At 41.6% G+C, this 14,993-nt stretch overlaps 1 protein-coding gene and 1 long non-coding RNA gene across 10 annotated transcripts in view; one reads left to right on the forward strand and one right to left on the reverse strand.

Moving 5' to 3' along the window:
- Positions 1-6,314, reverse strand: part of LOC125461273 (uncharacterized) — a 45,823-nt gene extending 39,509 nt beyond the window's left edge. For all 3 annotated transcript variants that reach the window (XR_009446924.1, XR_007249460.2, XR_009446923.1), the window contains exon 1: positions 6,186-6,314. This is a non-coding gene — a long non-coding RNA (uncharacterized LOC125461273). The remainder of the gene's footprint in view (positions 1-6,185) is intronic.
- Positions 1-14,993, forward strand: part of LOC125461272 (receptor-type tyrosine-protein phosphatase T) — a 1,279,761-nt gene that overhangs the window by 187,970 nt on the left and 1,076,798 nt on the right. The gene's annotated exons all lie outside the window — the stretch shown is intronic.

Genomic DNA, 14,993 nt, shown 5'->3' on the forward strand with positions numbered 1-14,993 from the left:
ACCTTGACAGGCCTACCGTCAGATTGTTCTAACGTGATTCCTCTTGGCTTGAATTTCTTCCTGAGAGAAGTCCGAAATTTGTCTTTTGTCACTTTGTGAAGCCTCACTTTTTAGTGCACCATGCTTATCTTTTCTATAAAAGTTAGCATTTTCTTTCACAAGGTCCATTCATACATTACTTCAAGATGGAAATGCCAATTGATTTTCAACCTCAATTCACAGCTCAGCCTTCAAATGACGGGAGCCAACCAGGAGTCTCTTTTCTGCACTATTTCTGGCTGCTGAATGGACTGAATTTTCAGTCGTAAGAGTAGACTGGAGACTGTGTGTGTGAAAGATTAAAGATAATGCTTAAATGTTCAGAAGCTGGTAGAAACTGCCTGATTTATGGATTTGACTCCAAGGCAAACGCCATTCCATTTACTCCTGATCCAGTCTTCATCGTACAGGAGATGGACAAGGCATACATAAGCCGCCTGCCCTTAAGCCTATTGAAGTCCTTGCATTATTGCTTACTTAAGGCCCTATTTCCTCTCCTCTGCCTTATTATACAGGACAGTGCAAGGCAGGCAAGAGTGGGAAGGCTGTTTCTCATGCAAGCTGGTGAAAAGACAGGAAAATGTATAACTTAAGGTGTTGACAGAAAGTAGTAGGCCATTTGGCCCATTGTGTCCTCACTAGCCAATACAGAGCTAACGACACCAATTCCAATGTCCAGCTTTGGTACATCGCTGGAGACTTTGTAATGCAAACATATACTTAAATACTGTTTAAATGTTATCAGAGTTTCAGACTCCATCATCCTTTCAGGCAACAGCTTCTGGACTACCACAGCCCTCTGACTAAAAACAAATTGTTCTCTTAGTCTTCTACCTCTTACCGTAAAACTATGCCCATGGTTTTTGACATCTCTACTAATAGGAAAAGTGATTTTGTGTCCACCCTATCTATGACCCCCTCATGACAGTATCCACTTCTATCAGGCCCTCTCTCAATTGTATCTGCGCTAAGGAAAGCAACATCATCCTCTCTTGTCATAGCTCAGATCTTCCAGCTCAGACAGAACCCTGTTAAATATCCTGTGGGGCTTCACTAATGCAATTACATCATTCCTGTAATGAGTTACTAAAGCTGCACATAGTACTCCAGTTATGGCCTAACCAGCATTTTATATAAATTTCTGCATAATTTTCCTGCATTTGCTATTTGTGCCTTGGCTGATAAAGACAAACATCTCAGCTTGTTGACGTAACCTACTGCCTTCGCACCCAAGATTACTGTTAACTTAGTGAGATTAGATGTGGAAGCAGAATTAAGCCATGTGGCCCTCGAATCTGCTCTGCTTTTTGATTATGGCTGATGTTCATTACCATCCAAAGTCCTACCATTTATAGTGTATTTATATTATTTATAGTGTATCCCATTGCTTTGTTAGACCTCTGCAAATGAAACATCATGCACTTTTTCTGGTCTGAATTCCATTTGCTACTGTTCTATCCAGTTGACCAGTCCATTGATATCCACCTGCAGTTTACAGCTATCCTCTTCATTATTTATCACCACACCAATTTTCATGTCATCCTCAAATTTCCTGATCATACTCTTGACACTCACATCCAAATCATCAATGAACACCTTAGAAAGAATGGCCCAGCACTGAAAACAGTATTACAGTGACAGATACATCCCTCTGCCATGACATTCTGCTTACAGTCATAGAGTCATGCAGAACAGAACAGACCCTTCAGTCAAACCGATCCATGCTGAACATAATCCCAAACTAAACCAGGCCCACATGCCTGCCCCTGTCCCATATCCCTCCAAACCTTCCCTATTCATGTACGTGCCTCTCACTCAATTTTGGATCCAGTGTGTCCTTTGCCTTGGATGCCATGGGCTCTTACTATCTTAATCAGTCTGTCATGACAGATGTTATGAAAAACCTTGCTAAAGTAGACCATATCAACTCCATTATCTCATCAACACCCCTGGTTAACTTTTCCTGAAATTCAGTCAAATTTGTTAAACACAAACTTCCCTGAACAAATTCATGCTGATTATCCTTCACTAAATCATGTCTCTCCAAGTGCAGATATGTGCTGTCCCTCAGATTTTTTTTCTAATAGCATCCCATCAACTGCAGATTGATTTGGCATGTAGTTTCCTTGTCTGTCATTCCCATTCTTAAGAAGTAGGACAACATCAGTAGTCTTCTTTCACTTCACCTGCTTTCAGAGAGGTTTTGAAAATTATTGCTAGGACCCCAGATATCTCCTCCCTTACCTCCCTCAACAGCCCTGGATATATCTCAAGTAGGCATGCAGATTAATTCACTTGTAAAGCTGCTACTACCTCGCTCTCTATGTTATTTCTTCTAATATTTCACTTCACGACCCTAATGTCTATACCTATATTGCCCTTTTCCATTGGGAAAATGGATGCAAAGTGCCATTTCGTCTGGGTCTATGGTCCCCAATGGACCTTATGCACTTTTCAGTTATTCTCTTGCTGTTTATATATTTTAAGAAACTCTTTTGATTTTCTTTTATCATACCTCTCAATGAATTCTCTTTTATTTCCAGATGTCTTTTTTTTTAAGTTCTCCCCTGCATTTTTTAATATTTCTCCAGGGACACTGCCACATTGAGCCAACATATTTACAATAAGCTTCTCTTTTTCTTATTCCAAACTTTTATGTCCTTTGATATTAGAGTTCTCAGGTCTTGGTCTCACGTTTTGTCTTTACGGGAGCTTGCCTGCCCTATATTCTTGCTATTTCTTCCTTTTCCACCACTGCTCTGCCCCAGTTTTATCTGCAAGGAGCTGCTTCCAGTCCATTTGGACTAAGTCTCATCTTAGTAAAATGAGCCTTCCTCCAGCTTAGAAATTTTATCTTTTTCCATAAATGTCATTGAGTTATGGTCGCTATCTCTAAAATGCACCCCAATTGATATGCCTTCAACCAGCCAGGCCATACTTCTGAATTTTAGGTCTGGAACAGCTCCCTCTGCTATATACTGGCTAAAAAGTTCTTCTGCACACAATTTAAGCATTTTGTTGCCTCCCTTACTTACACACTAAAACTTTCTCAGTTAATATCTGCATTGTTAAAGTCACAATTTTGCCATCTGCCTGGTGCTTGGAAACTTTGCTGGGTGCAGGAAAACCTTAGGGGTGATTCCAACATAGTTCCATAACATTTTACCACCCCCTGTATGTCCAGGCTTTGCACCATTGGGTTAAATTTCCACCCTTTCTCTAGCTTTTCCTGTTGTTCCGGTATCATGCTGCTCTGGTTGCTTCATCAGAGGTAAAGGTTTATTCTCCTCGTTTAACTCCTGAGATGATCCTAGCCAAAGTCCTTTGAGTCTTGGAGCCCTTGAGGATACACTACAAATGACTGCCTGACCTGTACTTGCACATGGGAGATCTGGCCATTGGGCAGGCAGATGGCTAATGAGATATTGGCTAAGGGGTGTGGTGAGGATCAAGTGAGGTAGGAGTGAAAGTGCTTTGAGTAAAGTTGCCATGTTTATGTGTCACTTGCCATCTCATTCTATACACCATTCTCTATGTTAAAACATTGCCAGTTTGGTCCCTTTTAAATCTTTGCCCCCCTCACATTGAACCTATGCCCTCTAATTTTGAACTCCCCTACCCTTGGAAAAACAATCCTGGCCATTCACCATATCCATTCCCCTCATGATTTTATGAGCATTTATAAAGTCACCCATCAACCTCTGATTTTCCACTCAGTCACCTGCTGTGTCTGGTGCTCCAAGAGGGTGAACACTTTCCCCTTGGAGATTAACAGCAGTGTAAAACTTTGAGACAACATACCACCTTTGTTGGAGGTGAACTCCTCCAATTTTGTGGACTGCCGTTGGCAATGTTTAGAGAATCAAATGCATTTCTGGGACAGTTGTTCTTTCTGTTCTACCTGTGGCCTGCTGAGCAGGGGGTATCAAGTATGCGGGATAACTGTTCGCAGGCCCAGATTTCAGGCTTAGGTATTTTGCAGTGAAGATCACATTTTCATTCTTTTGATTCCAAAATGAATCTGATGGTTGAACAAAGAATCCAAAGAAATTAAATCATGGCATTGGAATTTTAGGGAGGCCATCCATGGGCAAGGAAAGAAGATGGATCATTGGAGGCCTGATTTTTTTTCTCTTCTGAGGCCTTTGATTTAAGAATCGACCACCCCTCAGGGATTGATTGATTGATTGATTGATTCTGCAGTGTGTTTATTTAAAACAAGTGAAAAAGATTATAAATTCCAAAACAAAGATTACAGTACTGAAACTGATTTCAGTGCACACTGTCTGCCCACTCCCAACCAGACTGACTGATATGCAGAATCACAGCACCAGGAACCTGTAAAATCTCGTAAAAGGTAAAGATACACATACAGCAGAGTCCCTCTGCTGCTTCTGGCCCCGTGGTCTTAGACTTCAACTTCATTCCCTGGTGTTTAATTTCAAATCCCCTTCTGTTAAAGCATTGACATATCAGAGCTATGCTATGAAAAGCCTACATTTATGGAGCACCTTTATTAGACCACAGTTTGTTCCAAAGCACTTTGTAGCCAATGACTTGTTTCTAAAATGTAGTCAGTCATTCTTACAAGAAAGGGGGCTAACATTAACGCAACACACGCCACAATATGAAAATAACTTCGTAATATTGATGAGGACGTAAGTATTGCACGGAATAATTCCATTGCTGTTCTTCAGAATTGTGCAGTAGGATCTTATGAGTTCACACGAGGGAGCAGACAGACCCTCATTTCAATGTCTCTCCTGCAAGGTCTCAACTCTGAAGGTGCAGCATGCCCTCTGCTGCACTTTATGTACCTTGATATTTACGGTCAAATGGGACTTGAACCCACATTTTATTAATTCAAATACAAGACAGTTACTAAATAAGCCACTGCCAATACTTCAAACAGATTGGAGATTCCTGAATGTTTCTAGCAGGCATCTGAATCATCAAAATCTAATCATTTCTAATAGCCAGTAGGAATGGGGTAACAAGGGCAGTAAACCAAATTACCTTCCTGCCTTTCTTCCAGTGACATTAACATTGTTTATATTTTATTACTTTTGATTTATTGGGTCTGACCCTGAATACTTGGTTTAGTTGATGCTTTAAGTTCGCTATTTGATCCTATTGTTGGGATAAAATGCTTGGGAAATGTAACCATATCAATTGTCATGCATGAAGTTCACCTACTCACAGAGCTGAATTGTCACAAAAGTCTTGCATTGAGTGCTCATCAATGCTTAGTCAATGCTACCTGACTACAGCCAATTGAATTTAATTACCGGTTTGCACAAAATAGCACCCAGGTGCTCAAGTGTTTTAGGAATATATTCACTGATTTATCATTGCAATAATGTCAGTATTTTGCATTAAAAATTGTTGGTTAGCCTCCAACACATGATTACATAGAATCTGAGAATGGTTACAGCACAGAAGGAGGCCATTAGTACTGAGGGGTCTGTGCTTACTCTCCATAACAGTAACTCAGCAAATCCCATTTTCCTGACCTACCCTCTGAGCTCTGCAAACGTTCGCCCTTTGATATTTATCCAATCCTTGTTGAAAAGCTCCAAATCGTATCTGTCTCCGCCACACCCTCAGGTAGTGCTTTCCAGATTGTACACAGTTGCTGCACTCAAAGTTTCTGCTCATGTCACTGTTGGTTCCTTTGCCATTTACCCTAAGTTCACCTTAAACATCTGTTTTCAAACCCTTCCAGCAATGAGACATCCAGATTCCTTGTGATTTTGAACTCTATCAAACTTCCTCCCAGCTATCTCGTTTATAAGGAAGATAATTCTAACTTCTCTCATCAACCCATACAGCTGAAGTCTCTTATCCATGGAATTGTTTTCATGAATCTCTCTGGCATTTTCTCTAACATGTCCACATCCTACATCCTTTTTAACATGCAATGCCTAGAATTGGATGCAGTGTTCCAATTGAAGCTGATCAAGAGTCTTTTGAAAAGTATGTAGGTCGTAATTATGGATGGAAATTTTAGTTTTGAAGATAATTTAATCAAATTGACAAATGATTTATTTGGACCCCTTTCAAAAATCTCCATGTTCAGAACTGTTGGTACAGTGGATAAAATGTCAGCAAATATTTCTTATTTAAAAACTGATGTTTGAGCTCACCTACAAAACAAAAACTCATCCCAGTAAAAATCCAATTCAGTGTTGCTGTCACGATTCCTTCCCTGCTGTCATTAATGTAAAGCTGTTTGCTCTTTTCTTCACACGATCCTATTAAATGATAATGCATTTCTGATTTAATGCTTTAAGCTCACTTTTACCACCTCTTTTATATTTTCCTGTCATCTGACTGCATTCCAACCCCCGTAAACCACTCAACGATGAAAAAAATTGACTTTTCTCCATGGTACGTGTAACAGCAAAGTTAGATAATTTTTTACACACCAGTTAATAATTTGGTGTGTTTGTTTTCAGACTGGGACCTTTGGATCCTAAGATATTGCTTAGTCATCTGTCTAGTCTGTGATCAGATTTACATGCATGTCGATGACTAGAATGTTACTTCTGTTGCGCAGAAAGAAACAAGGATGATTGTACTTCAAGAAGCTAATTTTTGACACTGAGAAAATTTTTGAATTTAAAACAGATATTATTGCATAAAAGCTTTTTCCCTTTTTCTCAAAAAAGGAAATGCCCCTGGTACCAATGCAGATTAGAAAGAAACATCAGAATACCAAGAAACCCAAAGACAATTGCAACGCTCACTGCTACTGATGATGCAAGGCACCAACTTAATCTAAACGCTTCCGGTCTAAGGTTAAAACCTTATGCGTCCAGGATCCCCTACGAACTTCAAACTATATATTATTTTCATTTTCCTTTCTCATTGAATATATGTGTGTGTTAGAATGTAGCTAACTACATTTTAACTGGGGACAGGTATACCCTCAGGCTGAATTTTTTTTACAGGCCAAACAGGTAATTTGAAAAGGTGGGAGCCAAATCACCAAATCAAATAACAACAATGGTAACTCAGGGTCTGAGATAGTATTGTAGGCTAACAAAATAATTGGAGTGGGGGAAATAAATAATTCCTTTAAAATTATTTAAGGGGAGAAACTGCAAAATCAAGGTTTTCTTGGATCGTATTGGAATTGTTTTTTCATGTGTACTCACTGTTGCTTAGGCTCTTCCAATTTACTTATCAGCACTTCATTCTGTGCGTTAATTTTCTGCAGCTGTTTTTAAAGTCTGTATCTTCTCCTTTATACTGTACCTGTCATCTTGTTTTCCAGATTGTATCATAGTTAAAAACCTTCATTGCTGTTTCCAAGGTGAACTTTTCAATGGCTCATTTGTATGATTTTTAATTCGATTTTCGCCAGCTGTTATGATTCATTAACAATTCTTTCTCCTCCTGTTCAATATGTTTTCATAGAGACTTCATAGGGACTACTTGCTTGAAGCTCTTGAGGTTTTAATTGAAGAATTATCTTGGTTGAGTTTATTCCTGTTGGGTTATCATTTGGATGGTTCAAGGCTTTATTCATGTTTTACCTCCTGTGACCTATTCTCAACCAGTGCCACCGTTTTGTTTTCCGTTCGCAAATTGGTCTTTCAGACATGTAAGTTGGTTCTCTACATTGGTCAGTTTTTCTTCAGTAGAGATACCAAACTTGCATTTCTGATGCTAACTTCCATTCATCCTGTACTTCCTTTTAAACTTCATTCTGTCTGCGTTTTCAAGCTTGGGCTGTACTACAATATTGCTCGAGCGATAGCTTCCCCTGCAAAATCTGTTTGTCATCTCAATCTCACTCTTGAAATTCTGAGTGGTGCTGAGAATTTCAAATCTGCTAAAAGTTTATTGATAATATAGTCCACCCCCTTGATCGACAAACAAGTACAATTTCCACAATAACAGTTCCGCCTACTAAGCCACTTCATAGATCAGCTTTATGAAAAGGAATATATTCATTAATCCCACAAACAACCCTTTTTATTACTTGCTCTCTTAAAAAAGCAAGAAATGTCATGACAATTGACTGAACGATTTTGATCTTGAATTTCCAAGAGATTGCAGTTTCATTGCTGCTGAAGACTTGGCTTTTTGAACTCCCTTAAAATCCAAGCTATTATAGACTGCCTCAATGTAGGATCATGACTGGTACTTCATTCACCTTTGCTGGAAAATAACCCCATCATCACCACCACCACCACTGGATTCTTCAACACCTACTCACAACATAAGAACTTAAGAACTAAGAGCAGGAGTAGGCCATCTGGTCCCTTGAGCTTGCCCTGCAATTTACTAATTTCATGGCTGATAATTTTGAGACTCAGCTCTACTTACCCGCCCACTCACCATAACCCTTCGTTCCTTTACTGTTCAAAACTTTATCCAGCCTTGCCTTAAAAACATTCAGTGAGGTAGCTTCAACTGCTTCACTGGGCAGGGAATTCCACAGATTCACAACCCTTTGGGTGAAGAAGTTCCTCCTGATCTCAGTCCGACATCTGCTTCCCTTTATTTTGAGGCGATGCCCTCGAGTCCTAGTTTCACCTGCTAGTGGAAACAGCCTCCCTGCCTCCACCTTATCTATTCCCTTCATAATCTTACGTGTTTCTATAAGATCTCCCCTCATTCTTCTGAATTCTATTGAGTATAATCCCAGCCCACTCAGTCTGTCCTCATCATCCAACCCTCTCAACTCTGGAATCAACCGAGTGAATCTCCTCTGCACCCCCTCCAGTGCTAGTATATTTCTTCCCAAGTAAGGAGACCAAAATTGCACACACTACTCCAGATGTGGCCTCACCAGGACCCGATACAGCTGCAGCATAGCCTCCCTGTTTTTTAAACTCAATCCCTCCAGCAATGGCAGACAAAACTGCATTTCCCTTTTTAAATTACCTGCTGAACCTGCAATCCTACTTTTAGCGATTCATACATAAGGACACCCAAGTCCCTCTGCACAGCAGTGTGCTGCAGATTTTTACCATTTAAAATATAGTCCATTTTGCTGTTATTCCTACCAAAATGGATGACCTCACACTTATCAACATTGTTACTCCCATCTGCCAGACCTTTGTCCACTCAGTTAGACTGTCTATATCCGTCTATATCCCTCTGCAGACTAGTGGTGCCTTCTGCACACTTTCCTCGACCACTCACCTTAGTGTCATCTGCAAATTTTGACACACCATGCTTAGTCCCCAACTCCAAATCATCTGTGTAAATTGCAAACAATTGAGGTCCCAACACTGATCCCTGAGGCACACCACTAGCCACTGACCGCCAACCAAAAAACACCCATTTACCCCTACTCTTTGCTTTCTACTGGTGAACCAATCCTCCATCCATGCCAAAATATTACCTATAATACTGTGCAACTTTATCTTATGTAGCAGCCTTTGGAGCGGCACCTTGTCAAATGCCTTCTAGAAATCCAGATACACCACATCCACAGGTTCCCCATTGTCCACCATGCAAGTAATGTCCTCAAAGAATTCTGCCAAATTAGTTAAACATGATCTACCCTTCATGAATCCATGCTGGGTGTTTCCAATGGGACAATTTAAATCCAGATATCTTACTATTTCTTCCTTAATGACAGATTCAAGCATTTTCCCCACTACCGAAGTTAAGCTGACTGGCCTATAGTTACTTGCTTTTTGTCTATTTCCTTTTTTAAACAATTGGCTGTTTTCCAATCGCGGGAACTGCCCCAGAGTCCAGTGAATTTTGGTAAATAATTACTAGTACATTTGCTATTTTCCCCACTACCTTTTAGTACTCTAGGATGCATTTCATCAGGGCCAGGAGACTTATCTACCTTTAGCCCCATCAGCTTGCCTAGCACTGCCTCCTTAGTGATAAAGATAGTTTCTAGGTCCTCACCTGCTATGAACGTGTTGCCATTAGTTTTCGGCATGTTATTTGTGTCTTCCACAGTGAAGACCGACATGAAATAATTGTTTAATATCTCGGCTATTTCCTCATTCCCAGTTATTAAATAGGCCTTCTCATCCTCTAAAGGACCAGTGTTTACCTTTGCTACTCTTTTACGATTTACATATTTATAGAAACTTTTGCTGCCTGTTTTTATATTCTGAGCTAGTTTACTCTCATAATTTATCTTACTTTTGTCTAACTTTTTTTGTGGCTTTCTGTTGGTCTTTAAAGATTTTCTAGACTACTAGTTTCCCCTACTCCTTGCTTTTTTGTATATGTTTTTTTTTTAATCTGATACTTTCCTGTATTTCCTTAGACATCCATGGCTGGCTCTCTTTTCCTACAGTTCTTCCTTATCACTGGAATATACTTCTGCTGGGCACTGTGAAAAATTGTTTTGAAAGTCCTCCACTGTTCCTCAATTGACCCACAATAAAATTTTTGCCCCAATTCTACCTTAGCTAACTCCTCCTTCATTCCTTCATAGTCTCCTTTGTTTAAGCACAGGGCAAAGGTACTGGATTGAACCTTCTCATATCCATCTACATTTTAAATCTAAACATACTGTGATTGCTCCTTCCGAGAGGATCCCTAACTGTGAGATCATTAATTATTCCTGTCTCATTACACAGGACTAGATTGAGGATAGCTTGCTCCCTCACAGGTTCCACTACATATTATTCAAGGAAATTATCGTGGATGCATTCTATGAACCCCTTCTCAAGGCTGCCATGACCGACCTGGTTTGACCAATTGATATGTAGATTAAAATCCCTCATGATAATTGCTGTACCATTTTTTCAGGCATTAGCTATTTCTATGTTTATTGTCCGCCCCACCACGATGTCATTATCTGGTGGCCTAGAGACCACAACTATCAGTGATTTCTTCTCCCTGCTGTTTCTAATTTCCACCCAAATGGATTCAATGTTTTGTTCAGTAGAACGACGTTTTGTTCACAAGCACAACTCTAGCTTTTTCCAAGACAGGTAATTTCACCCTTGCTGTCAGCTATTTTGAAATATTAATTGGCCAAGTCTTCTTTTGAGCCTCAGAGATAATGGGAACTGCAGATGCTGGAGAATCCAAGATAATAAAATGTGAGGCTGGATGAACACAGCAGGCCAAGCAGCACCTCAGGAGCACAAAAGCTGACGTTTCGGGCCTAGACCCTTCATCAGACCTACATCTGATGAAGGGTCTAGGCCCGAAACGTCAGCTTTTGTGCTCCTGAGATGCTGCTTGGCCTGCTGTGTTCATCCAGCCTCACATTTTATTATCTTCTTTTGAGCCTTATTTCCAACACTTTGGGGCATCACCTGGCTTCCAGGATTTCTCTTGAATCCTAACTGGTCACAGCTTACTACAGCAGCATCTTTTTACAATTGGGTTTCTTCTCTCTGTTCCTCAGTACCTCACTGACCAGCAACCCAAAGGTAACAATCTTGCCATTTGACTTTCTCCATCTATCTCCCTAAAATTGACTTTGGTAATTCTGAAACTCTTCTGAGTTATTGAATGTCTTTCAAAATGCCCTGCACCTGTGTTTATATAGAATTGAATTTCGCAGCCCAACAATCCAGTGTAGCAACCCATTGGAATTTTCTGTTCCCTGAATATTATAATTCACAGATATCTGACTTCAACATAGATCAAATAGTTATAGTAACAACCAGGCAATGAATCAGACTATAAAGGTGATGGCTCTAGACTCTGTAGGAAAGGTCATTGGGCATGCACTTGGAGAGACTCATATGTAATGTTAAATGGAGAAAGCGAGCTAAGATTTGGAATGAAACATTCTTTTGGCAGGATGATACATATAATTTTCTGTACTGTAAAGTTCTATGACAATGTCAAGTAGATTGCAACCCATTCTTCGGAACTCACTGATCACTGAAAGCTCAGTCAGTGATGGTGAATTCCTCCTTGATTTTGGACACTCGCTCCTTGTCCATGCCTTTGCATGGCAGCTCACACACTGATTATGGTAGCACCAACCTAAAAGAACATGATCATTAGTTTTTAGGTGTTTAATGGAAATAAAGCTGAATGCCTTATAAAAATTAAAACTAACTGTAATAATTGTTATTTTTTAAGAGGCGAATTGCTGCCTGTACAGTATCTCAGTTATAATGCATTACCTTTCAAAATGAATATTTTGAGTGACTGAGAAGATATTAGAATTAAATTCCTTTTGCATTTAATTTTTCATTTTGTTTTCAGTGGATTGGTATCTGCATTTTCTTCTAAAGTCGTGGTGTTGAATTCCATGATTTCCCTCTTGGCTTTCAGCTCTTTGGCTTTAACCAGGGGCACAGACTGCAAATTGGTTGCAGAAACAAACCAACCATATGCTTTCCAACTTTGATCTTTGCCTTCAAAACAAAACTTGGAAATAATTTATTTGAGGAAAAGTTTCAGTGGGACAACTGTACAGTGGTGATTCTAAAATCTGGCATGACTAAAAAGCTCATTGTGAGAAGTTGCTATTGTATATCCTGTAATTTCCTACTTTCTCAGGAAAGATTTCGTAATTTTACGCTATATGGTGACTGCAAGTGTCCCTGACATTTTGGAAATCCCAGATTCTTGCATTACTTTGTGCCTTGAAACATGACAAAAAACCTGAAATGCACTGGTATTATCAACAAAGAAATCTAACGTGTGTCCCTTTATGATGTTCGCTGAACGTAGATGCCATAATGTACTAGAGATAATAGGAACTGCACATGCTGGAGAATCTGATATAATAAGGTGTCGAGCGAGATGAACATGGCAGGCCAAGCAGCATCTTAGGATCACAAAAGCTGACGTATTGCTCTCGACCCTTCATCAGAAATAGAGGAGGGGAAGGGTGTTCTGAAATAAATAGGGAGAGATGGGGAGGCGGATACAAGATGGGTAGAGGAGAAGATAGGTGGAGAGGAGGCAGACAGGTCAAAGAGGCAGGGATGGAGCCAGTAAAGGTGAGTGGGGGTGGGGGGGCGCAGGTAAGGAGATGATAGGTCAGTCCAGGAAGGACGGACAGGTCAAGGAGGCGGGATGAGGTAAGTAGGAAGGAAATGGGCATGCGGCTTGAGACAGGCGAGGGGGATAGGAGAGAGGAAGAACAGATTAGGGAGGCGGGGATGAGCTGGGCTGGTTTTGGGATGCAGTGGGGGGAGGGGAGGGGAGATTTTGAAACTTGTGAAATCTACATTGATACCATTGGGCTGCAGGGTTCTGAAGCAGAATAGGAATTGCTGTTCCTGCAGCCCTTGAGTGGCATCATTGTGGCACTGCATGAGGCCCATGATGGACATGTTGTCTGCGGAATGGGAGCGGGAGTTGAAATGGTTCGTGACTGGGAGGTGCAGTTGTTTATTGCGAACCGAACGTAGGTGTTCTGCAAAGCGATCTCCAAGCCTCCGCTTGGTTTCCTCAATGTAGAGGAAGCCACAACAGGTACAGCGGATACAGTATACCACATTAGCAGATGTGCAGGTGAACATCTGCTTGATGTGGAAAGTCTTCTTGGGGCCTGGATTGGGGGTGAGGGGGGAGGTGTGGGGACAAGTGTAGCACTTCCTGCGGTTGCAGGGAAAAGTGCTGGGTGTAGTGGGGCTGGAGGGGAGTGTGGAGTGGACAAGGGAGTCACGGAGAGTGGTCCATCCAGAAAGCAGATAGGGGTGGGAAGAGAAAAGTGTCTTTGGTGGTGCGGTCGGATTGCAGTTGGTGGAAGTGTCGGAGGATGATGCGTTGGATCCAGAGGTTGGTGGGGTGATATGTGAGGATGAGGGGGATTCGTTTTGGTTGTTATTGCGGGGAATGGGTGTGAGGGATGAGTTGCGGGAAATGTGGGAGAGATGGTCGAGGGCGTTCTCGACTACTGCGGTGGTGGGGTTGGTGGGGGTGGGGGGGCGGTGGAGTTGCTGGCCTCATTTTTCAAGGACATCTGAAATGTATGGGAGTGGAATGCCTCATCCTGAGAATAGGGGATGGCATTTTTGCCAGAAGGTGGGTGGGAAGAGGTGTTTTCACCTGCCCCCACACCTCCTCCCTCACCCCCATTCCAGGTCCCAAGAAGATTTTCCACATCAAGCAGATGTTCACCTGCACATCATGTGGTACACTGCATCTGCTGTACCCGTTGTGGCCTCCTCTACATTGGGGAAACCAAGCGGCGCCTTGGGGACCGCTTTGCAGAACACCTACACTCGGTTCGTAATAAACAACTGCACCTTCCAGTCGCAAACCATTTCAACTCCCCTCCCATGCCGCAGATGACATGTCTGTCCTGGGCCTCCTGCAGTGCCACAACGATGGCACCCAAAGACTGCAGGAACAGCAACGATATTCCGCTTGGGAACCCTGCAGCCCAATGGTATCAATGTGGATTTCACAAGTTTCAAAATCTCCCCGCTCCCTACCGCATCCCAATACCAGCCCAGCTTGTCCCCTCCTCCCTAACTTGTTCTTCCTCTCGCCTATCCCCTCCTCCCACCTCAAGCCGCACCTCCGTTTCCTAAAAACTAACCTCATCCAGCCCCTTTGACCTGACGGTCCTCCCTAGGCTGACCTATCTCCACCCTACCTCCCCACCTACACTCACCTTTACTGGTTCCATCCCCACCTCTTTGACCTGTCTGTCTCCTCTCCACTTATCTTCTCCTCTATCCATCTTCTATCCGCCTCCCCCTCTTTCCTTATTTATTTCAGAATCCCCTTCCCCTCCCCCATTTCTGAAGAAGGGTCTAGGCCCGAATTGTCAGCCTTCCTGCTCCTATGATGCTGCTTGTCCTGCTGTGTTCATCCAGCTCTAACCTTGTTATCTCTGCCATAATGTACCATTGCATGGCAATATGATACTTAAATACAGATATGTACCAGTGTGCAATACTCTGATTATAATTTACAAGCACCAGACATATTGGACAGGATATGTTGCTGCTGAACTGATTTTTATTGAGACAGCTCATACTGTTTTACACACAGTGTGCGAACTTGAACATTTATTTGAAGCAAGATTTATT

This window comes from Stegostoma tigrinum, chromosome 19 (genome assembly GCF_030684315.1).
Source record: "Stegostoma tigrinum isolate sSteTig4 chromosome 19, sSteTig4.hap1, whole genome shotgun sequence".
Lineage (NCBI taxonomy): Eukaryota > Metazoa > Chordata > Chondrichthyes > Orectolobiformes > Stegostomatidae > Stegostoma > Stegostoma tigrinum.